Below are 25,086 nucleotides of genomic sequence, written 5' to 3'. Positions count from 1 at the left end.
CAGTAATTGTACAGATTCTAAAAGGCTGCATGCGTTTCTATTTACGACGAAGGACTAAATCGTGCACAATGTGGCTTGCTTAGTAAGATGAGGCTTTATCTCCACAGGTGTAAATCACAAGAATACAGCCGAAAAAATCCTTCCCAACTTTGAACTTGTATTTCCTTTTTTAATTCAAATTTTCCCACAGAACTTCATGTTAATTTACTGTGTCGTTAGATTTGGATTTGTCTACGCAAATCAACCGACCAACTGAAAACTGCCAATCTCACGCTTGATGCTCAAGAGCTGAAAATGATTCCACAAAACGTTGTTCTTGTACTGATTGAAGCAAACAAAACGAGACCAAAACAAAAAAAAAAGAGATCGAAACGCGATCGAAAGCACAAACGTAAATTTGATTGCGACAATTGTGAAAAATACTTAGAGTTCACTGCGGTATAGTGCCAATGCAATGGTGTTCTATAAGCACGAGTGCAGCGTTTTTTCGCTTTTTTTGACGTAGGACTACGTCTTACATTAAGGGTGCCAAATTAGAAAACAGGTCACATTTTTATGAAATAAAGTTAACGTTAATAAGTATTTTTACTGCGAACTGATTTTAACGATTTACATACCAATCGAATCTGAAATTTTCTAAGATTTGTTTGATATGCTATACATTACAATTCCATAGTCTGTATATGGTTTAAATTGATGAAAATTGGAAGCACTCTCATTTCCCCATACATTTGTTCTGTCCATTTGTGTGCTTTCCCGAACAGAGCTGTCAATAACGGGCAACTTATGTAGCCGCTAGAACAACGAAGGCTAACATATAAGTATTGCATCTCCTCTGAGGAAAATTCTCAGAACCTTTCTGTGCCCGAAACAACAAATGTCGCTTATTCTGCTCGTTTTGTGTTTTATGCTTCCCCTCGAGCTGTGAACACTAGCGAATATTTCACCATTGGTATTTGCTCTCGTGCGCATCGGCTCTGTTTTGATTCAACAAGCTCCTAGCTTTGTGCAATGCGTGCATTGATATAAAGAAACAAATTGCGACATATGACCAATTAGTGTATTGTTCTCGCAAAGGCTGGAAAGAATCGTTGCTTCTCGAAATGATTCTACATAAAACCACGCAAGCCATTAAACCTTTTCAGGGTGCCCGGAACTTTTTACTAAAGAGTTATTTATGAAATTTGGACGTATTCGCAAATAATATCCGAAATGATAAACTAACAAATTTAATAAAAAAGATTACGTAGTCCTGCGTCCTAAGCGGTCGTGTCTCGGATACAACCCCTCGAATTTTTTCATAACAATTTCAAAGTATTTGAATGGTATTGTTTGTTTCTTTGTTTTTAAGAGGCTTTAAACTTTGCAGTTCATTCGCCTCTAAGAATGGTATTTAAAATGGTGTTCAGTATGAAGGACAGAATTTACGTCCCCATTTTCGGTTCCCGGTTTTTTAAATGTTGTAATTTTAAAGTTATATTATAATATCCATTCCAAGTTGTAACTAGAGATTTACATTGCGAGAGTGTTTACTCTGTAGGTGTTAGATGAGCAGCTCAACTTTTCATTAAATATTTCATTTTGAAGCGGTCTCGTGAACTCGTTCATTTTTCGCTTGACCCCGATCCGAGATATTTCCCCAACTCTAACCCGAATCGCTTTGATGGATGTCATCTATGTTGCTCGTGTTTTAATTTGTAGTCGGTTTCGTTCACTGCGAAGTCTTTCCCCCTTCGTGTTTCGAGGGAAAAAAGTCACAGGAGGGTTGTGTCCGAGACACGACCACATAGTTGACGTAGGATTCCGTTATGCTATCTATTGATTTTGGATATGTTTGAAGAATTACATCGTAAAACTCTTTGATAATGATTTAATGGCCCTGAAAAGGGCAGTTTTGTTTAGTTGTTGGGTATTGTTTGTTACCTCCACCAGTTTTTAACGACTGATGATGACATATGGATGGTAAACAGTCGTTGGATGGTGCGTATCAGATAAAAGTGGAACGAGATATGATCAAAACCGCCCTCTGTGATCCTAGACAAGATGGCTCCTGTGTTATGAATGGATGAAATAAAAAAACACTCACCAATGTAATATGATATAATTACCAATACCGAACAATACCGAATTATCAATTTTTCTCATCAGTAAAAACTTGTTACTTTAATATAGAGAAAACATATTTGAAATGAAAAAAGTAATTTTCTTTTATAATTTTTACTTTCTGAGTGTAAAAATTATAAAAGAGTAGAGCAAATGGGAAATCACTTTGCCTAATATTTCTTCACTTTTCCAATTTTGGTCGTCGTATAAACTTTCCTTGGGTGAAAATGAACACAACAAAACAGACAGCTTAAACCAAACAATTCATTCTCGAGTGAGAACACAGCTTGGTTTTTATTTATGAAAATTGAAATAAATCGTTTCTTATATCAAGTAATTTTTTAAACAACTGCTACCATATACAATTTTATACTTACACTTGGGCTAAATTTTTCACAATACACGATCGATCATTGATATGAAAATTCATGAATCAATCAACATTCAAGTTCCAAATTAAAATTGTATTTGCTAGAATTTATCGTATCACTCGCAATATAAAAATGCCCTCGACTTGCATTTATTTGCAATGCCGATTTCCCCCTGGCGACTTGGTTTTCATGTCTCTGTTAGGAAACACATTTCGGTAGGAAAAAAGCTCCCCCTACTTTCATGTATTTGCAATGCCGATTTCCCACAGGCAGCTTGATTTGGATGGCTCTGTGAGGAACCCGCCGCATGTTTCGTCAATTTCGACCAATCAGAAGTGGGTATTTCCGTTAGGATGGGGATTGAGATTTTTCAATTGTTCGATAGTTAGTTTCATGACAAATATTTTTTTCTTCAATATAAAAAATTGTTATGTAGTGCCAAAATCGATTGACGCAAAAATCTCATCAATCCATCATTAAATTACTGAGCAATAAGCTATTGCTAATACTGAGCTAATCAATCCATCATGAAATTACTGAGCAATAAGCGTTTAATAGTTGGCAATTTTCACGATGTGCTCGATTTTCGATTTTCAATTTGTACCCCAATATGTTCCCGAAAGACGTAATCCTACGTCAAAAGAGAACATTTTCAATATGTCACATAAATCTGCCATAGCCTTGCTCAATTCCGTGTTTGATGACGGCTGCACCCATAGCGCTGGTGGCATTTTGAGTGATTGGTATTACTCTTCTGCTTGCAGTCATCGACCAGCAGTGAATATGCAAACGAGAAAAAAAACGAGCTTCGGACGGATTTTTTGAGCTGAAAAAAGCTGACATAATTCCAGCCTGGGTTGAAAACCATATAAAAAGCGACAAACTGCAATTTGTATTAGTCAACGGTCGAGTAAATCTACGGTTAATCCAAACGCAAATCTTATCCTGGGTATCACTGATGTGCAATTTATAGTTTTCGGTGATTTTTTTTGCCCGTTGTACAGTTTCCATGGAATGTTGTTATGTCGTATATATATGGATGTGTCTGGAATGCGAAATTTTTGTCACGAATCAGACAATTCGTTTCCACGCGTATACGCGTTAACCAATTTGTATCTCAATGAACCATTTTTAAGCTCTGTACCGAGAATGGTTCTGTCAGCGTTCTTCGGATGATACCATTGCAATAAAATTAGTCGATTGATGCATTACTGATATATATTATATAATTTCAGGAAGCCGAATAATTGGCCTCCTGAAAAAAATATGTTACCGCTCGTGGTAATCGATATATAATAATTCCAGAAATATAGTTGAGAGCAGTGTTGCCACACCAGTGGGGTTGAAAATCTTCCTCTTCTGTACTTTTTCTTCAAAGAATCTGTACCATCGAATGTTTTCGTTGTAGAAAAAATATATTTTATTAGAATGAAGAAAATACTCATTTACACATGCAAGTTACTTACATTTGCAGTGTTTGATGATGCTTATACATAGCCACTATGTATATGTATACACAATCAAATCTTTTGATCTTTAAATAGTGTTCATCGTATCGTTGTTGAGTCAATTTCGAAGCTTTCTTTGTTACCGAGAGATGAGGCGTTACAAACAAGGGATCGAAACGCCAATTCCTTTTAGACATCAAATTTTTGTCCACTCGTTTACTGAAACTATCGTTTCCATACGAGGTAATTTTATCTTCAGGGTGCGGAATTCATTCTCCAGATCTTGTATATTCCCTTCGCAGGACCCTATGAACGCCTCTAACACAACGAATGTCGTCCTTATAAGGCTGATAAATTATTGCATTGTAGATGCTTTTGTGATAAGCAGCACCTAGCGTCACTGCGGCGTAAAAATCGTCATGTACCTTGATGTTGCTTTGTTGAAATGTAAGGAATTTCACACGTGGAAAAAATCTGTACCAATCTGTACTTTTTGACGAAAATCTGTATTCTGTACCGTACAGAATCTGAACCAAAACTAACGAAAAAACACTGGTTGAGAGTTTGGCTCCTCAAAACCTATGAAGCTGAGCCTATAAAAATAAACGAATCTACAAAAAAAAACTTAATATTGGAACAAAATACTGAGTTTCATAACGTTGTACGAATATTCAAATTAAGTATTTTTCCAAATAATTCGCTATTTGCAGCGACACTTCAAAATTTCAAAAGTTCAATATGAGCCATTGTGTTTACTCTCATGGTTCATAGTTTCAACAATAAAACAATTTCGTATTTTGTGACTCTGTGATGAGCATCGCCAGCTAGATAACCATTTATGATAATAAAACTACTAGGAAATTATTCCACACTTCATGTCTTTATAAAAAAAACAACTACAAGTTTTCTGGTTTCATAAAAGTGAAACGAGTATTGACAATTAAACAAAAAAAACATCAATAACAGTTAAAAAATAATACCCGAAAAAGTTGTTGATTTATCAAACTTCAATAGAAATAGTTTTGATTCTAAATTTATATAATACTGTGAAACTAGCCAAGATGATCGTGGGATGGGGTGAATGTCATGGCATTACATGACATGTAAAATGAAAATCCAAACATTGAACATGTAAAGAATAACGAGAGATTTCGAACGCTTATATCTTATAACTCGTTGGTACAGTTACAGGTTCAGGTGGGGAAATATATGAATGCTCATTATCGTATGCAAGAAATGAGTTTTAGAAAATGTATTGATAAACTCACTATCCCGGTAAAAAAGGACGAATTGGCAGTCCAACAAATGTTCAAATTATTCACACAAAGTCTGCCACCGAAATCGCACATTTTTGTAGGCCAGGAAATGCAAGCCAGGTGGCTGAAATTGCAAATTATCTTGAAGTATTTCGACAAATTACTAGTCACACGTTGCTCAATTATGAGCTTAATTGTTCTGCGTAATCTCGGCAAAATGATTCGATGATATTGATGGTAAGATGTCTGCGACATGATTTTAGGCAAATAGGAACATCTTAACGATTTTCGGCTGAGCGAATTCCCCTGAAGAGCCTAAACAAACAATTAATTCTTGTACGACGAATGGTGAAAACAATTTACCAATTCACATCGCAAACCACAAGGAGACGAGATACTTCTGTCACAGAGCAGTTCACATATTCAGCGGAACATAATGTTGATGCGAAGGGGATAGTTTGAACACTAGGCCAGAATTGTTGTTCATTAGGAGAACGTTTGATTGCATTGTTCAAAAGTTCTGCACCGTTCGATAGTAAGTGTTCGTGGTTTTGTAAAATCCACAAACACGCGTTTTGAAAGTTTTTTTCTGTTTCCAGAAATGAGCCACAAGGGACAAACATCACGAACTCGACGAGAGACGTGGAAACTAGAATGTCAAAAAAATCCTTTCACCAGCTATCCAGCGGCATATTTAGGCTTTTGTTTAAATTTTGGGCTCAGGGACAAACCTACGAAACATGTCTCCTAGTGAAACTCTTAGAGGTAGCTGTGGGATTAAAACTGCCACAATGAGTTAATCACGTTGCCTCTGTACCCTATTTGTAATATTCATTCATTGTTTTATTTTCAAAATAAATTTCAAACTGGTCATTACTGTTTTCCACAGTTATGTCTGGAAATCGAAACGGCATATATTTAGAAACATAAAAAAAATTACATTTCTTTCAATTATCGCGATTATATCTTGCGCAGGCAATGGAATGATATTTGGAATCATTTATATAAAACGTGCTAAAAGCAGCACTGTACGTGCACGCCATCTTCCGGGAGAAACTGTTCGTTATTTCGACTCAACTCAACCCATGTTTGCATACCGAATTAGGGGGCATACAACGCGAATGGCACGGAATGCAGGAATGGAGAGCAGATTTGTTGGTTATTTTTATTTTTCTGCGTGGGTGTTGGTCTAACAGCCTGAGGAGTTGCAATGATTACCGAGAAAATATTTTCCAAAAGGGAAGAAAGAAGTAATTTCACTTCTTACCAGTTTATTCTCACGGTTCTTGGATAATATAACTAATGAAATTATATCATTATTGTAGCTCATGATTGACGATGGTTCGCAAATGTAATCATCGATGGTTTCAGGTAATCTATCGTGTAGTTGAACTATTCCCATCTCACTGCTGCGTGGGTTGCTCAGGATTATATGCCTCTAAGTAGGTCAATTTTGGCCTGTGTTGTTGTCTAATATGACTTCATGGTTCGCGTTTTTCGTACAATCTTCGCCTCTGGCAGTTGATAATGGTTGGTATATTTTTTATTTTTTTTCAGCTAGGGGTTTGTTTTGCTTGGCTCAGCCCTAACACTCTCGCTTTGTGTACTTTGGATTTTTCGTTCATTCGGCCGAGCCGAGTAGGGTATTTGCCCCAGATTTACATGAATAAAAAACCCATGAACCTAGATTGGTGGGAAATAGACATCGCTTAGATGAATGATGTATATATTTTTAGTAAAACATATTTTAGGTGTTTTATCATTCCAAAGGAAGAATTAAAAATAATAAATAAAATAAACTTGAAATAAGTTATTGTGAAATTAAATTTTATTTGAATAAAAATGGGCACAAATGGACGAATTACGAAAAAAAATAGTTTACTAATTTAAAAAAAATAAATACTAATTTTTGTGTCAAATTCTAAACCAAGTAATAGTTTATATCACTTATAGTGAATTTTGCACAAAGAATGGAATAAAGGAAATCAAAATAATAATAAATAAAAAAAAATCATCGGGAAAAAATATTTTCAAAATTAAAATTCATTTTTCTTAAAAAAATATTAATGAATATTCTGAAAAAAAATTCATGTGAATAGCCCATAAAATTAGCAATAAATCATTCATACATGAAGCGAAGGGCACTGCTACAGTGCCCATCTTCAAATGTATGGTTGACATGTTGGTTATTGCATGGGCTAAGCATATAATTTTTTTTGAGAATTTTAAAATAAATACGTTTTTGAGAAAGATAAATTTTTAAAATATTTTTTTTTCGGCGTAATATTTAACAAAAATTGTATTTTTTGCAATTTTCTACTTTTTATTCTTTGATCAAAATATTGTAGGTCAAATAGTTTTTGAGTGAGAATTTTTTTTGTAAAAAATTGAAAAAAAAATTTGGCCCTCTTCAAAAAGTAGTCTATTTGTAAAAAATGTATTTGTATTTTTGTATGTTTTTGTGGGTTTTTTTGTGCTGCCAATAGCAAATCGAGGTTGCATGGAATAATATTATTTATGAACTATGCCAGGCAGTTTTCCTCTCGCCTACGTACTTCAATTTAGATGAAGCATCTTCTTGAATGGCGTTAACGTTCCCCGTGGAACTTTTGCCGTCTCAACGTATGCATTTTTTTTATCCCATTTTTTCATTTATCAGGCTCATTAGCATTCTATCTGTAACAGAGCCGGGTTTTTATCGTGTACATGTACATATGTTTATGTTTCTATATATTGTAAATAACACAGTAGAAGTAGTAGCCATTTAGGCGTTAGGTTCTCTGTTCCATTACATTATGGTAAATTACACTGTAGTAGCCATTTAGGCGTAAGGATATTCTATCTGTTCTTCCATTGTTCAGCAGACCGGACAGCGGAGACAGTTGATATTGATCATTGTTTGGTTATTTATAGAACAGCAGCCCGATGTTTCTTGCAGAGCAGAGCAGTTGTATGGATGAATCGATCTTTGTTCCACCGTGGATCGATCTCCATAGCTGATGATGGTTGCGTGGACATAGTTATTCTATAACAACACAAAGATGGTCAAATTGAGGGCCCTGAGTTTGAACCCACGATCGATCGCTTAGTAAGCGAACGCGTAACCAAGTGGCTACGAAGACCCCCTTACGTATGCATTAACTAGCATCATTTATTGATATTTAGTTGAGATATCTTAAGCCAAATAACACGCCTTGAATGTATTCCGAGGGGTAAGCTATAGAATACGCGTGATCACAGTGAAAGTCGAATAAAATTTCTCTGACGAAAAATCCCCCGGCCAGAACGGGAATCGAATCCGAACACCTGGCATGATAATGTGAGACGCTAACCACTCGGCCACGGGTGCAATATTTAGATGAAGCACCATTTCCATAAACAACACGTACAAAGCCCCAAAAAAATCCATTCCAAAGCAAACCATGCAAACCATGTTAAGTTATGTTGCTGTTTGTTACATATGGTTGAGTCACCAACATTACGATTAATGTTGTAGCGCCTAATTCCCAAACCAAAAACTCCCCAAAAAAACACAGACCGCAATCCCGGGGAAACAAAAGATGCCAAAAATCTAACTTTTATCAAAAATCCGATGCGGCCCAGCATTAGCGGGAATGATGGATATTTCGCTCTTGGATATTAAGCGGCAGTTTTCGACCCATTCTGGCAGCGCTAAACTCGAGAAGAATAAAATTGTTACAAATTGTATTTACGATTCCCGCGGGGTGCCGTAAAATCTTCTTCTTGAAAGCCTTCGCTTGTTCACCTTGCCAGCAGTAGATATGCTTGAAGCTGCTTGAGGCTGATGATGTACCCGTAGTGGGCGCGATCCGGTGTTGCAGTTGAGAGGAATTCTTTTTTTTTTGTTTTGTTCTCCCATTCCACTCCATCTACTCTTCGGTAAGCCCCAAATGCGCGAGAAAACTGCTTTGCTTGGAGGAAAATTCTCGAAAATTTATCCATCGTACCGAAGTTCTCACCTTCTCGGTGCTTGGGGGTTTCGTTTAAACAGAATGTAAAATTCATAACCAGAAAAAGTTAACTTTGTATCTTGTAAGTAGCCGTCGTTTTCATATTCTTCAGAGAGGGAAGTGCAAACAACAGGCCAATCATGAATGCATTTTAGGTGGAACAGAAGCTAGTAGGTAGTATGATGCTAATTGCATGATTTTGTTTTTTCTTGTCTAATAAAACAGGTTGCCATGGGAGACATAAAAGTACTGCCTGTTTTCGTTGAATTGTGTTCAATAAAAAAAAATCTAAAAATGTATGTGGGAACAATAACTTTCTTTACCTTTACCTTTAACGCCACTGATGGTTGCTATTTCAGAAATCCGGGATCCACCGTTCACCCCATGCATAGCGTAGTATTCACTGTTCGCGGCTGTTATTGAACCAAACGTACATAGGGATATGCCCACAGATCTTCGCAGTGATTTCCGTCTGCGATTAGCCAGCACCATGGAAAATATGTAGAATGTGCTGTACGTACATTTTCTTCAGAAAGTCGTATGCGCGCCAACCCCAAGGATACAATATACCACGAATATGATGGCTTCTATCGACAACACACGATTGTGGCTGTTTTGGAATTGCACATATGTCGAGAGAGAGAGAGAGAGTACAAGCCACGTGTGTTTGATGCTGAACATCAGATTCTATGACTAGTGAGAGGCTTTCCAGCGTATCAGCTCCATTATGCTCCATAATAAAAGTTCATTATTCTGTGGATTCCATTCAGTCGATGTGATAACCTAATCTTCCATGAAAGCAACGATATAATGTCTGAGTTATTTATATGAACAGGCTGAATTGCGGCTTTGTGGGACCATCACAATAAGCAGATTCTTTATGTGTAGTTTACTAACTGTTCAATGTAGCATCGTGAATGCTTGAGGAATATGTTCCTGAATCTGCATGTACTGTACTTTATCGATAAAAAACACATAATCTATTTCGAGAAAGAGAGCTCAATTCCAGTATTTCACTGGTTTATCTTTTTATCAGCTAAAATTATACATAACTAGCTGACCTGGCGAACTTCGTCCCGCACAAAATTGTTGTTTTGATATGAATTGTTTAGAACAAATTTCTAAACTTTTTTTCATCATAACATTGTTCTATGGGCAGAATACAACAAATACAACAAAATGAAGACGGCTCAAAAAGGACCTTTCCTTCTTCGGAGTTTGCGATTGGCAACACATTTGGCCACCTTTTTTATTTATATAGATAGGAATGCGTTATTCCGCTTAAAAATCAGTTTCCAACTCCAAACAAAGATCAATTTCGTTAGCGCAAACATCGAATGGACTAACAACGCTTATCATGATGTAATTTGGGTATCCAATTTACCTAATTTTTCGAACTTCCTTCAGAGTTTCCCGAAAATTTCCCGATTTTTCTATCCGCTGTATTGATCTATGGGCCAAGACAAATACAATAAAATAAAGACGACTCAAATCGGACCATTCTTTCTTCGGGTTTTGTGCTTAGCAAAACATTTGGCCTTCCATTTTTATTTATATAGCTATAGAAGAAAGAAGATATAGGAGTGCGTTATTTCACCTAAAAATCCATTTCCACTTTCAAACAAAGATCAATTTTAATAACGCAAACATCGAATGGACCGACAGCGCTTATCATGATGTAATTTTAAGATATATTTGATGGATGCAAAACAAAAGTGTTATGAGAGAATAGTCATGAGACAACTGGTAAATATTGTTAATTGTCTTGATGATTTACATTTCTATGCACGTACAAGTGAAGGTCTTAAAAGTTTCCACAGTCTTCACGTCTTTCATTAAGGGTGCCAAATCAAAAACAGGTCACGATTTTATGAAATAAAGTTAACGTTAATAACTATGTTTGCAGCGAACGGATTTTGACGATTAACATACCAAACCTTAAATTCACTAAGATTTGTTTGATATGCTATACATTACAACCCCCTGGTATGTTAATGATTTAAATTCATGAAAACTAGAAGCATTTCGATTTTCCCATACATTTGTTATGCTCATTTGTGAGCTGTCCTACCCGGGCCGTCAATAACGAGCAACTTATCAACGAGCAACGAAGGGGAATATTTGACTAGAGTATAAAAAGTGGATCTCGCTGAGGCAACCTTTCATTCTTCGTGGGACATTCGACTGGTGAACATCGTTTGCTGGACGGGACGGGGAATATTTCTTGTTCTTCTTTGTTTTATGGCATCACATGTGTTCGTTTCGGATTGAGCTGTGGACGCGATCAAATTACTCACTCACTGATGCCAGATACATTGCAATCATTACATCGAACTCAAGCTAGGCTATCATCGGCTCGGCAAGGAAATCATAGTTCTGGAATTTTGTTTGTGATATGGTTTCACATGACAGTAGCAAAACTCCTCAATAAATATGACAGCTAATAACTAATCGAGACCGGTAATATTAACAGAAAGGGTTTCTGTTAAGTAGAACGCAAAACGGAGATAAATGAGTTTTTGCATCAAACCTGCTCCTTCAGGTATCTGCTCCCGTGTGCATCGCAACAATCGCCTAATTTTTTGATGCTATGATGAGCGATTGTTTGGTAGTGCCAATGATGAAGCCGTGATAATAAATATAAACAAGGAGGGGAGATAGCGGAAGGGGAATATTTGCGCTGTGGTATGAATAATGGATTTCTGCTGCTCTACTATTCGAAGCAGTTAACATCGCTTGTATTTCGTCATCATAAGATCTTCGTCGGTGCCTTTGACATTGCATCAATGCATTTAACGGACGCTACGGTGAATCAGGCGTTAAGGTTGTGTGCCATATAATTATTTGGGTAATTTAAAACTAGTCCATCGTTATTGAGATTAACAGAAAGAGTTTATTTCGTTAATTTAGTCACCAAGAAAGTATATTTCGTTCTGGAATTTTGCATGTGATTTGGTTTAGCAGTAGCAAAACTTTCTCCTCTAAGGATAACAACTGCGCTCATCCCGAGGATGAGAAAGTAATGCAATTTTTCTCGAGACCAGTAATATTAACAGAAGCGTTTCTTTTGAGAAAAGCGAAATGGAAATTTTGTAGCATTCTAAAATAATATCCGAAGTTATAAACAAGGAACTTGAATAAAATAACAGGGTAATTCAACGCCAACAATGCGGTCATGTCTTGGATACAACCTCCTATAATTTTTAGTATAGAAAAAAAGTTGATTCAGAGATATTGAGAGAAAAAGTTATGAGAAGATAACGAAGAGAACCTTATGCTACTAAAACACGCTTTAATAAATAACATTTTTGGACACTACATAAAAAAATTGAATGAAATTTTGTTACATAAAATTACATGTAAGATCAGTTTACAGATTACGAGCTTTGAAAAAAATAATAAATGAAAATGAGGTGAAAACTGCTTCACGGTTGGAAAAAAAACTCATCCACTTCTTTGCGGAGCAACTATTTTTATGTATTGTGACTGCCTAATGAATCACTAAGGAGTTGGAGCTTGTGATGCAGGTTTCGTTTCTCGTCAGAAACTGAACAGTACACATGATGTAGAAATACTTAAACACTCTACGCCAGACAGCATGGAAATTAAAGTTTTGTGTCATTTCTTCGGGTTCTACTTAATAGGTTTCCCAAAGACAACGATCCGGTGCTGTGATTGGGGTTAAATACAGACTACGCACATTGAATAATGGAATAAATCGCTGGACCGATTAGTTTGAGAGGAGTTCTTTCGGTTACCTTCTCAGGTTTCTTAAACTAATTAATGTTACAGATTTTCCTTCTCAGGATACCTAAAGATTTCTGCTGCATGTTGAGATATGAGATTTTCAGAATTTCGTTTTGTTGAGTAGTCGATAGTTCGCGTTTACATAATCACTTCACTTACCTCAGTGAGTCCTGATTCTTACCTCTTCCCACTAACAACTATCCCTTCCATGATAAACGCTAGGGAACCACGCTATAGAGGCGACCCTTCTGGCCTTCGGGTGGCGAATATCATACTAAAATTCCTTCCCTTCTCCTGGTGACTGTAAGGACGTGGCCGGCGTCGTTATTGACCATTTAAAGCTCGAATCACCGAAAATTGCTCAACGAGAACGATTTGCTAGTCCCAAGCGTCATTCTGTGTGTTCTTTGTGCAATTTGGTTGGTTCAGGTCAATCACGGAGAGCAACTACGAATTGTACATTCTACCCAAGCTCAAGCTCAAGCTCAGCTCATTTCTTCGGGTTCTACTTAAATGCGTGATAAACGAGAACTAATCGTAACGCATACTGCGGTTCATCGTGAAAGCGAAATTCGCCTTACCATAGAGCATATCAAACAAAACAGGTAGGATTTCGATTCAATTGGTGTGAAAATTACCAAGTCCGTCCGCAGCAAAAATAGTTTCTAAGTTGGTACTCACACTGAAAAACGTAGTCCTACGTAAAAAAATACTATAAGAAAAATTAAAAAATAATGCAGGACTATGGCGTCCAATACCGCGTAGTTGACGTATTGGATGACGTAGGATTTTTTATTACACATTGGTGTCCTTGAAAAGGACCGTTTAGATCGATTGTTTTTTAAATTCGTTCATTTTTACGGGCTCAGTTATATATGTTCAAATTAGCTTGATTGTTGGGTATTATTTGTATTGTTTGTTCACTAATGCCAGAAGATGTTTAGTCATTGGATGGTGCATATCACGATATAAGAGGCCGAATATTGGATTAATAACACAACAAAACAGATAACTCAAATCGGACGATCCGTTCTGGAATGATGAGCGAACAAATATTTATGGCTATTGGTTTTAATATATGAAAATTTGAATTATTTGTATTAGCTCTGGAACTATTTCCAGCAAAACTGCTACACTTATTTATACTGAACATGATCAGTTATTATAATGGAATTTCGCAAAGTAATCAATTTTAGAATCATGTCATTGTGGCACCCTGATATGCATTGGTGAGTGCAAGTCAGCTCTGGAAGGGCAGTTGTGGATTGAGAAAACTAGCTAACAAACGTGAGGTCGATAATTGCGTGCTACTACTTGTGTTTAGAGATACATAGTTTCCTGAATACCACAGTTATGTAAACTCTTTTCATCTCCAATGCACGCTTCCGGTATTAGCGCATATATTCAGTGGTAAATAAATAAATAACTAGTTGAGTACAGATTGCTTGTGCCAATCGACCAATAAGAACACGGGTTTAGATAATGCATTTTTCATTTGTTCGATAGTTAATTCAGCAAAATATTTATTTTTCATCTCTAGATTATTAGGAAGTGCCCAATTTGATTGATACTAAACTCTAGTAAAACCATCAGGAAATGACTGATCAATAAGTGCTCGAAATTGGACAATTTTCGTGCTGCTATTGCTTTTCAGTTTTTCAATTTTTACCCCAAATATGTTCCCGAAAGACATGTCATAAGTCACAGCGACCCTATAGTTCAACGGCCGTGAAAAGTGAAAGTTCAAAGGATCAATGACTAGCGAATGCGGAACGAGAGGTAACACATTCATTTCTTTGAAATTTTTCATTTCATCTAATGTGCTGTCCATGACATCTATTTATGTAATTCCAAAGTTCACTCTGGCACATAAAGGTCGTAACATCCAGCCAGTATTTTTCCTTTCATTTTCAAATTGATTCGAGCTCAGCGATGCGATAAATTTCTCGATACGCTAGTTGGCACTCATGTAGTTCTGTTAATCCGATAGGCTCCCTCCGGACTTAAGATCCCCATTTCCCACTTTTATGGTCAAGATTGATGAACGTATGTATCCACCGTCGATCCTTTTATTCCAATGATAACCTTACATCTGCAACATTCCCTTATGCCCTTCAACATAAAACAGATATGTGGATTGCTGACGTAGCATCTATACAACATAATCCTTTTTCGCAAATGTTCCGGGACATTTTCCAGCTAGGAGCAAACTTTTCAGTCTACCGTCAAAAGGACAATTCACAATCTGGAATGTTTCCACGAACACCTTCTTCCTTCGGGTAGATGGGAAGATGTAGGGTTTTTCCCAGGTCAGCATCCCTCCGGACCGACCCGACCCGGGTAGTAAATTGAATTTCCCCGTTCTCTATTCGCATCTTGCGTATGCTGCTAATCCAGCATGGAGAAGGGAAAGTGTTTTGATCCCCATTCGTCTGTCACGTTCGTCCTATGTAGAATTTATACGTGGTAATTATTTTGATATGTGAATTTTGAGGTTTGTAGGTAAACATTCTAGCTAATGAGTGCGGAAACTTAATTGGCTTCAATCGATGTGTGGGTGTGTACAGGTAAACCTCTTTGCGTACAGAATAAATAATTAACCACAGCTAATACAACTGGTAATTCGCACGGGGCAAGGCAATTAAGTAGAAAATATACTGGTGACTTTTAAAAATTATTTGAACATAATTTGAATATGGAAGCTTGGATCCTGCTTGATAAGGATGATAGTAATGAGCAAACGCTTGGGTTTGGGTACTTCTGGCATAACTGTGGGATAGGTAATGTCCATTAGCGACTAATTTTTGAAGCATGCATTGAATTAGCTGGATTGATGGATGTGGTATATTCTGTCTGATAACGTATGTTTAGAATCGTAGTTACAGCAAAATTAATCCTATGTTATTGTATCGTTCTACTGTTGAAATATCTTGGAAATTTACAAACTCTATTTCGATATTTCGAAATTCTTGCCCATTACGTGGCCTTCTCGTTAACCTGAAGTCTACCGACAATCGAGCAGTCCCAGTACAAATTTTATTGAATTTGGGGATAGAAAACTCTACTTATGGAGCTCTTCAACGCTTCCGGATATATGTATTCTGAAGCGTTGAGCGACTCTTGGTTCTGTTTATCCGCCACAACATTTTCCGAAAACCCATTTATTTCTACCAGTACCGGTGAAATGGATACTTGTTGGAAAGTACCTCTCATTGCTTATCCGTAACGCGTGCCGAAATAGCAACCCAGCCAATTGACTCGGGGGAGGGTTCGTAGGGCAAAGGTGAAAGCGGCGTAAGCAAAAAGTTCCTACGCCACCGGAATAAAATTTACTGTCATTGGTACGATATGACAACAAACATCCGGAGCAGCTCGCTACAAATCAACGAACCAAAGCATGGCTTGTGACAGTCGGGTGAGATTTTGGGCGTTTGTTTGGGCTAATTAATTTTTATTCTATTCTGGAACTGTCTTCGTCCTGGGATTGTTGAGAAGCGTTGCTCGGAATGTGTGTTTCATATCACGTGCCATATTATTAGCTTGGGAAAACTTCAGTTTTGCTTCTCGGAAATCGGATTGATGTTCCATCAACTTGATTGAAGTGATACAATTGTGACGGAAGAGGGGCATTTTTTTCGAAGGGCTGAATCGAAAGTATATTTGTTCATTGCCCAAATTTACAAACCTTGTTATTCTGTTTGATACAGACGGTGAGAATAAGGTAAAATAAAAACAATTCTAGTCGACTGGAAAAAAAAATTCGGAATAAGCCTGTATTTTCATATGAGACAGAACGTCATGAAAACAATTTGAATTTAAAACGATTTGAATGTTAAAGTGAAACAAAAAATCAAAATTGTGCATTTACATATTGTCGACAAAGTTTTCCTTTTAATTGGGATTTTATTTCAACATCGTTCAGTTTTATGCAATCTCTATAGCATTATTCCTCTCACTTTTTACTTTTTTTTCAACAAGGTGTTCAATTATCATCTTCTTAGTGACAGAAAAACGAAGACTTTATAACGGACACCTTGTTGCGAGCGTCAAAACATTTCTCAGTGTCATTATGATGGAAAAGGTGTTGTCACAAAGTGAAAGTTTGTTTACTTTGGAAGTTTTCCGGTTTCCTCACAGACGGGACACTTCGTCACAAGAGCTCATTATCACAGCAATTATAGAAAAGAGTGGCTCGGGTGCCAAGAAGTGGCAGACCAACATAACGGCGTCCCTTCGTGAAAGCCATATAAATGTATCGTGAAGAAAGCAACAGCGAAAAATAATCGTCACTCACAATGGTCCGCACAGCTCGTTTCCGACAGATGTTTTTCCCAATACCAATTTCCCTCCCTATGCTTGGCACACAAAAAGAACAGCCGCAGTTAGCGTGACCGTGAGGAAGCTTATAATGTCGCTTTTGGATAGTCGTATAGAAACTGAAAGCGCCTCAGGTTTTTTTTAATGTCGTTTAGCTTATTGCTATAAGCACCATTATTTCAAAAGCATGGTGAGTTTCTCTGTTCAGCTGGAATCGATTTGTTGACTGCGAATAGGAACTCAACTATTGGATACTATGCCCACATTTTAGGAATTAATCAAAGCATCAATTTTTGAGCTTTAAATCTACATTCTCTAGTACCCGAAAGAAGTTATTTTCTTGGATAGTTATTAAATTTCCGATAGTCTGGAAAATATTGAATTTTCGTGATTTTTTTTCGGATCTTAGGAATACAGTGAAGTGTTCGGGTATTTTGGTTATTGTTTGCGGTATATTAGAAGATGTATTTTCCATTTTTTGAGTGCACGATTAATGATTATTTCGCTGTTGACAGCTGAATGCGTAAATGCTGTATGAAAATCGGTACCTTGCTCGCGATATCGGTTCTGAAGCAACGGGGTGAATATTTTGAAACTAGGAATAATACCTTAAGCGTTACATAAGGTTGTTGAAAACTCGAAAAATTTCCAAAATGGTGGCCATTTTTTCTAAAAATGAGTTATTTTTCATGGAGATCGCTATTTCGCTGTTCTTAAAAAAATAGAAAGAAAGAGATATCATAAATCGGCTATTTAACGCTTTCGATAATTCATTTTTACATGCTGATAAAAAATTTCAGCCAAATCGATCGTGTGGATCCTGAGATATTGATACCAACAGCTGAAAAAACAAACGCGTTTCAAAAATCTCGAAAAAAAACAGCAATACTATATCCGTTGAGGTGACCTCATACTTTTAGGACAATATATCGGAGGGCATAAGCTTCCCAAAAATGAAAAAAAAAATCGATTTTTCGGACTTTCCAGACCGGGGCCCCCCTTAATAAAGCCTTAGTCGACTGTCCAACTATACATGGTTGACGTAAGCGCCAATATGACCAAAATCCACTTTTTTACTGATTCAAATTCTTAACTATGTTGGTATATACGCGAAACATATAAAAACAGTATGTTTGTTCGAAAACAATTGAGAATTATTGAAAAAAACATTTTTACGTAACAGCCAATTGTACGCAATAATGACGTCGCTTCTAACAGATGGAAATTCGTTTAAAAAAGGTCAGAGTTAACCATATTTTCAACTTCACAGACTGTTTTTTGTATAATAAATAACCCACAGTCCTGAATTATTTTGGGATCGAATTCTGCAGGTTCCGAAGAAACTGCTGAAACAAGTTCCGAGGTCATATACAAGAGAAACCCTAAAATTCATAATATGGATGTCAAATTTGGCAATTTTCCATTAGCTCTTTTACAGTCGCTTCAAGTGTTTATAGATTTACTATGGTCACTTTTACATATTCCGGATTGGTTGTTTCGGCGGGAAATCTTGCCGTGACTTTTGAATGTCATGTAAAGGTTTTGAAACTTCCTTTAGCTGATTCTTCGTAAGCAATTCAAGTGTTTCAAAACCTCAATGTAATCACAGAGATAATTCGTTTCAAGAGAGGCCTTTGAGAAGATGATTTGATTTATATTAGGTATCTTTGAAATATTTTTAAGGTTATTCAAATCTGATTTTTAAATTGAACTGAACACTCGAAGAAATCTGAGGGTTGCATTTCACAAACCTGTGGTTCAATGGTGCCCCCGGACTTTTTAACACGCTCAACAAAGTCTTATTAATTATGAACCTCTCCACGAGCAACATGCTTCATAATTTGTGCGACTGATGAGTGGATTGAATCAGCTGACAAATAAGTGTGTTCCGCCTCCAAATTAAGTTTTCCATCATTTCATGAATATTCGAAATGGTTTCATAGCTTTGTTGGAACTAAGGTATAACCTTTTTTTTTATTTAATCGTTTATTTTTACAGGCTCAGTTACATAAGTTTAAAGGAGCCAAACTCCTAACTATATTTATACTAGCATATATTAACATGTTTCCTTAATTCTAAGGTTAATAAAATAGGAAACCGATTACTCGCGGTCGACTAGAAGGGTGAAGGTATAACCTTATAACGATCGATAACCTTTCTACGATTTGTATATTACATTACCTGTTCGTTTTACCCCTGCCAAATTGCCAAAATGTTTGGACTAAACCACAAAAAATGTTAAATCTACCTGTTTTTATTTCAGTAAAAAACAATCGAACACTTTTTTGTGCCACATTTGACGGATTATTTCGCAGATCAGTATGTTGAATTGGAAAAACTGGATTTAATTTTTGGAAAATACAAATTTCCGCCTGTTGTCTGTTTTCCTCCAGTTCCCCTGGATAGATTTTTAGGAAGAATTGCATATAGATTCAATATCTAAATGTATAAATATCCCGTGTCACGATGTTCGTGGTCGAACTCCTCTCAAACGGTTCGATCGATTTTGACTAGGATACCGATTACCATATGTTTAATACTGATTAGGGTGGCACTCCCCTTCATTCCGCGCGGTGAGTGACGTGAGATGATTCAAGCCACGATGTGCCCACTGGCGAATGGCGCGACTATAGTTTGTCATTTAGGTCATTTAGGATTTGAAGTCGTGTCCTCATATGTTATCGACTCGGGTACCAAACAGAAGCTGAAAAGTAAGATGGCTTCCATAATAAAGAGAAAAACTTTGCCATATCACGTCATTCGCCGCGCCGAATAAAGGGGACTATACAAAAAACAAAACAAAAATTCTGAATAATTTTATTTTTCTCAAGTTAGGCTCCATACCATACATATAACCCCAAATTTGAACCCCCCCCCTTTCCTAATATTAATCGCGATTTCAGAATGTTTGTAAAACTTTATTCAAATAATTCAAGCGTCATTCGTTCGTCATACAGAACTAATATATTGACGTTGTTGTTAAATAACAGATAGCGCTACGTCCGCCTCATCGAACTTTCATCCACACATGCGCAAGTAACCTCAATTCGTCTAAAGCCAGACGCATCGTCGGCGAGCTTGAAGCCTTTTTCAATGAGCACAATGAATTATTAATGCTCTTCAAATCACACTTGCTTGGATTGCAAAATGAGGAACAGGCTATTGTCGTCAATCCTGATAAGACACCAGTTGGAGAGTACGTGTGGAGATTCAATGCGCAAGCGTTGCTGGAATCTTAGAAGACGATTGCACAGTGACGCGAGAAATTGTGATTTGAAGAAAAAAACAATATTCTGGAATTCAGCGCTGACACACACCGTTCATACGACTCTCTACATAATCTTCTTCAATGCCACTAACGCTGCCAACGTTCTCAACGTTCGCCTTCTTAACTTAGTATTACTTAAGTCATTTTATTAGTACTTAGTTGAGATTTTTATACCAAGCAATACGCCTTGAATATTCTGAGTGGCAAGCTCTAGACTACATGTGAATATAGTGCAAGTCAGAAGGGTTTTTTGACGAAAAATCCCCCAGCCTTACTGACGGACCTCAACGAATATTACATAAACATTGCACAACGAGACCCCGCCACAGGTATTGTTCCGCATTTTGTATTAATATTTACGAGCATGCGGTTGAAGGAGAAGACACAAACAAGAGATTGGAATGAGCTCGAAGTATCGTATGATTATTCGATGCGGGCAGAACAACGTCATTCCACGTCATTGTCGTGAGCAGTACCAAGGTAGAGGCAGAGAGCGAGTGGCTGCGAATCTTACGACACAATAAACAGGAGCCGCATGAGGAAGAATACATTTCGTCGTCGAGACGCTATCATGAGCAATGATGACACAGCCTTTGCTATTGCCAGGCCGAAACACAATGCACATGACATTAGAGCACGCGCGTTCAAACAAAAAATGAAGTCTTTCATGAGCTTTATAACAACATTAGACGTATTCAGTCCTATATGTTGCTGAATGTATTCGGTCAAATGGCAATCGCGAGTATTACTTCATACACACATTTTCAGTTCGGTTAGTGGAAAAAAATCGACCTGATGAAATCGATAGTGTAATTGCCTCGGAAATTTCAAATCCGTTTACTGATCAACTACTCACCCGTATTTTGAAATCCTATCAAGTCAGAATCACCCAAACGAATTTTTGCATTCTGTAATCCGTTGAACCAAAATATTCGCTAGAACTAATTCATATGGTAGATCAATGTTTGTCGGGTCAGCTAGTTCTATATAAATTTTCTTAAATGGTTACGATTTTGCAAAGTATTCAAATCTGATCAATTATTGCAAATTTATATCTCCGTTTCAGTGAATCGGAAAAACTGTGTGAAAATAAAAAAAAATTCTCAAACAGGCAAACCTGTTCTTCGGCGATTCGCTTTTGTGAGATTTCTTATTTGTGCGGCATTTTTTGTGTGATTTTATTATTTGTTCGATGGGTATGTGTGATTCGAGTTTCGATTTGATGATAAAAACGCACGAAAAGGATCGCACAAATAAAATATCGGACAAAAAAGAGTCGCACAAAAACAGGTTTGCTTGTAAAAATCTATAAACCTGGTGTATATCGGATGAATTTCTTAAAAGATTCAAAAATGCAAAATTTCAGTTCATTTACTAGTTTCGCACAGTCGTTAAAGTTTGAGTTTTTTGAAAACCGAAATCATTCGAGGTTCTCCCCCGCATGAAATTTTCAATTTTTTTTGATGCCAAATGTTTTAAAATGGGGCCACATTGGTCGCGCGTTCGCTTACTAAGCGATCGATCGTGAGTTAAAAACTAAGGGAACATCGATTCATTCATACAACTACTCTGCTCGACAAGAAGCATCGGGCTGTTGTGCTATAAACAACACAACAATTATCATATCTACTGTCTCCGCTGTCTGCTGAACAATGGAAGAACAATGAAATAATGTAATGGAACAGATAAAATACGCCTGAATGGCTACTACTACTGTTTAATTTACAATTGATAGAAACCATAAACATGTAACATGTACAAGATTAAAACCCGGCTTTGTTACAGCTAAAATGCTTATGAGCCGAAATAAATAATTCGTCAAAAATCGACACTATGGGATCGTTTTTTTTCGGAATACGAGGCAAAACGTATGGTTTAGGGTGCCAATGAAAATAGTTATCTCTATTTTTCATTATTTTGTTATCCCTACCGACAACAAGTGATAGATTTAAGCTTTGCATGGATGGAAATAAGACCAAAATGGGTCCGAACACACGGTAAGGTGATATTACAGCATGATAACCCACCGGCGAACACCGCTAAAGCCGTAAAGAATGTAATAAAAACCCTTAAAGGGGTATTCTAGTGTAGAGACACGAATTTCGGACATTTTTTCGAGCTCCGTAAAAATAAAACAAATAATATGTTTACTATCCATTGTATCATTATTTGTTCATCTATCTTTTGACGATAAAACAAAAATTGAATGGAGAAAAAATATTCATAACTAGAATAGCTAAGAACTGATGAAGTGAGGGGGTTCAAAAAAAAGTTGTGCCATGGCGTACACGATTCCAGCCCTTCTAGTTATCTGAAACGAAAAATTGAACAGATTCTGAATCAGTAAAGATGCCGCTATCGCATGAACCTCGGACAAGTCAAAAATATTTTTTTGACAAAATGCCGGCCGTTAGAAGAACAAAGTGCGATTTAAAACGGGTTTTCGCACGGTTTCAATTTTTTTAAATAGTAAAATTTAAAAAATATTTTTATTAGATGTTCATATGATAGAGAACTGCGTGCAGATTGTATTCATATAAATTCGACATGAATCGGTTCAGTAGAACTTGAGATATCGTGTACGCTAGTTTGAAAAAATAAGTTTCCAAAAAAACGAGTTTGAAGTTCATTGTTATGGCAATAACAGGTTAGATACCGCATCACAAAATGGATCTAATTCGGTAAATAATAGGATTTTTGATAAGTCTTTTCTGGGGTATATTCTTGATTGCCTAAACTAAATAAATATGAAGGAAAAAAAATGATTTTTTTCAAATTTCTAGATTAGACTACTGCTTTAACTGGGAAACGTTACCACAATCGTCACGTTCTCCAGATCTGACCAGTCAGATTATCACCTTATTGCTTCAATGAAATATGCACTTGCAGAGCAGCACTTCGCGGATATAAAGATGTCCAAAAATGGGATGGTGGATAGTTTACGTGAAAATAAAGAAAAGGTTTTTTTGGAAAGGAATCCCCAATTTTGGAGATAGATGGGCGAAATGTAAAATATTATACACTAGCTAACCCGGCAAACTTCGTCCCGCCCATTTACTTGAATAGGAATTCTCGAGTAATGCAAAAATTTGTGTTTTATTTGTATGGCAGCCACCCCTAAGAGAGGGGGGAGGGGTATCTAACCACCATAGAAACATTCATTGCATCCTAAAGTTTCCATATGCCTAATTTGGTTTAATTTGCTTGATTAATTCTCGGGTAATGCAAAAATTTGTGTTTCATTTGTACGGCAGCCCCCTCTAAGAGAGGGGGAAGGAGTATCTTAACACCATAGAAACATTTATTGCATCCTAAAACCTCCACATGCCAAATTTGGTTTCATTTGCTTGATTAATTCTCGAGTAATGCAGAAATTTGTGTTTCATTTGTATGGCAGCCCCCCCTTTGAGTCGGGGAAGGACTGTCTAACCATCATAGAAACATTTATTGCACCCTAAAACTTTCACATGCCAACTTTGGTTTCGTTTGATTGATTAATTTCCGAGTAATGCAAAACATTGTGTTTCATTTGTATGGCAGCCCCCTCTAAGAGAGGGGGAAGGAGTATCTTATCACCATAGAAACATTTATTGCATCCTAAAACCTCCACATGCCAAATTTGGTTTCATTTGCTTGATTAATTCTCGGGTAATGCAGAAATTTGTGTTTCATTTGTATGGCAGCCCCCCCCTTTGAGTGGGGGAAGGACTGTCTAACCATCATAGAAACATTTATTGCACCCTAAAACTTTCACATGCCATCTTTGGTTTCGTTTGCTTGGTTAATTTCCGAGTAATGCAGAAATTTGTGTTTCATTTGTATGGCAGCCCCACCTTAGAGAGGGGGGAGGGGTCTCAAAATATCACGAAAACCTTCCCCGGCCCCAAAAACCCCTACATACCAATTTTCATGTCGATCGGTTCAGTAGTTTCCGAGTCTATAAGAATCAGACAGACAGACAGACATCACTCCATTTTTATATATATAGATTATTATCGAAAACACTGGATAATTTCAACTTCTACACCTAGTGCATTCATGTTTTATTATCGGAAACCTCCAAAGGGAAAAAAAATCGAGGGGTTGCATCCGAGACACGACTGCTTGAGACGTAGGACTACGCAACCTTTTTTTTTTAAAATTTGTTGCACGCATTGCACTTAGTATTTAACGAGAGGCTTCTTCCGTGCATCGCCATTCAACAAGCATCAAACACGCGTCTAATAGATGCACACTGTTGCAGCGATAAAAATGAAACATCGCGAGAGTGACCGTTTATGAAAAATCGTTTCTCGACTCTCGGTCAAAACCGTCAACAAAGCAAGGAGCTCATTGCATCAGAACAGAGCCGATGCACACGAGAGCAAATACGAATGGCAACTAAAAGTATCGAAGGTGTACTATTCACATGTACAGGGAATGCACAAGTTCTAAGTTTCGCGCAACGAAAACAAGCAACATACACAAAGCCAAACACTGATGGCTAGAAGCGACTTAAAATCATTTGCACTCTTCTCTTGTTTCGCCTGCTTTGCCATGGCTCGGATGGTTGTTTATTGCAATGCCAGATGCACTTCAAGTGAAATATTCGCTAGCGTTCACAGT

The 25,086-nt window shown here is 37.0% G+C and overlaps 1 long non-coding RNA gene across 2 annotated transcripts in view; it reads right to left on the bottom strand.

Annotated features, from left to right (window-relative positions):
* The window catches only part of LOC129779911 (uncharacterized), a 50,006-nt gene that overhangs the window by 23,310 nt on the left and 1,610 nt on the right, over positions 1-25,086 (bottom strand). The gene's annotated exons all lie outside the window — the stretch shown is intronic.

Source organism: Toxorhynchites rutilus, chromosome 3, assembly GCF_029784135.1.
Source record: "Toxorhynchites rutilus septentrionalis strain SRP chromosome 3, ASM2978413v1, whole genome shotgun sequence".
NCBI classification, from domain to species: Eukaryota; Metazoa; Arthropoda; class Insecta; order Diptera; family Culicidae; genus Toxorhynchites; species Toxorhynchites rutilus.
The sequence above is the reverse complement of the archived record's forward strand: the minus strand, read 5'-3'. Positions and strand labels throughout refer to the sequence as shown.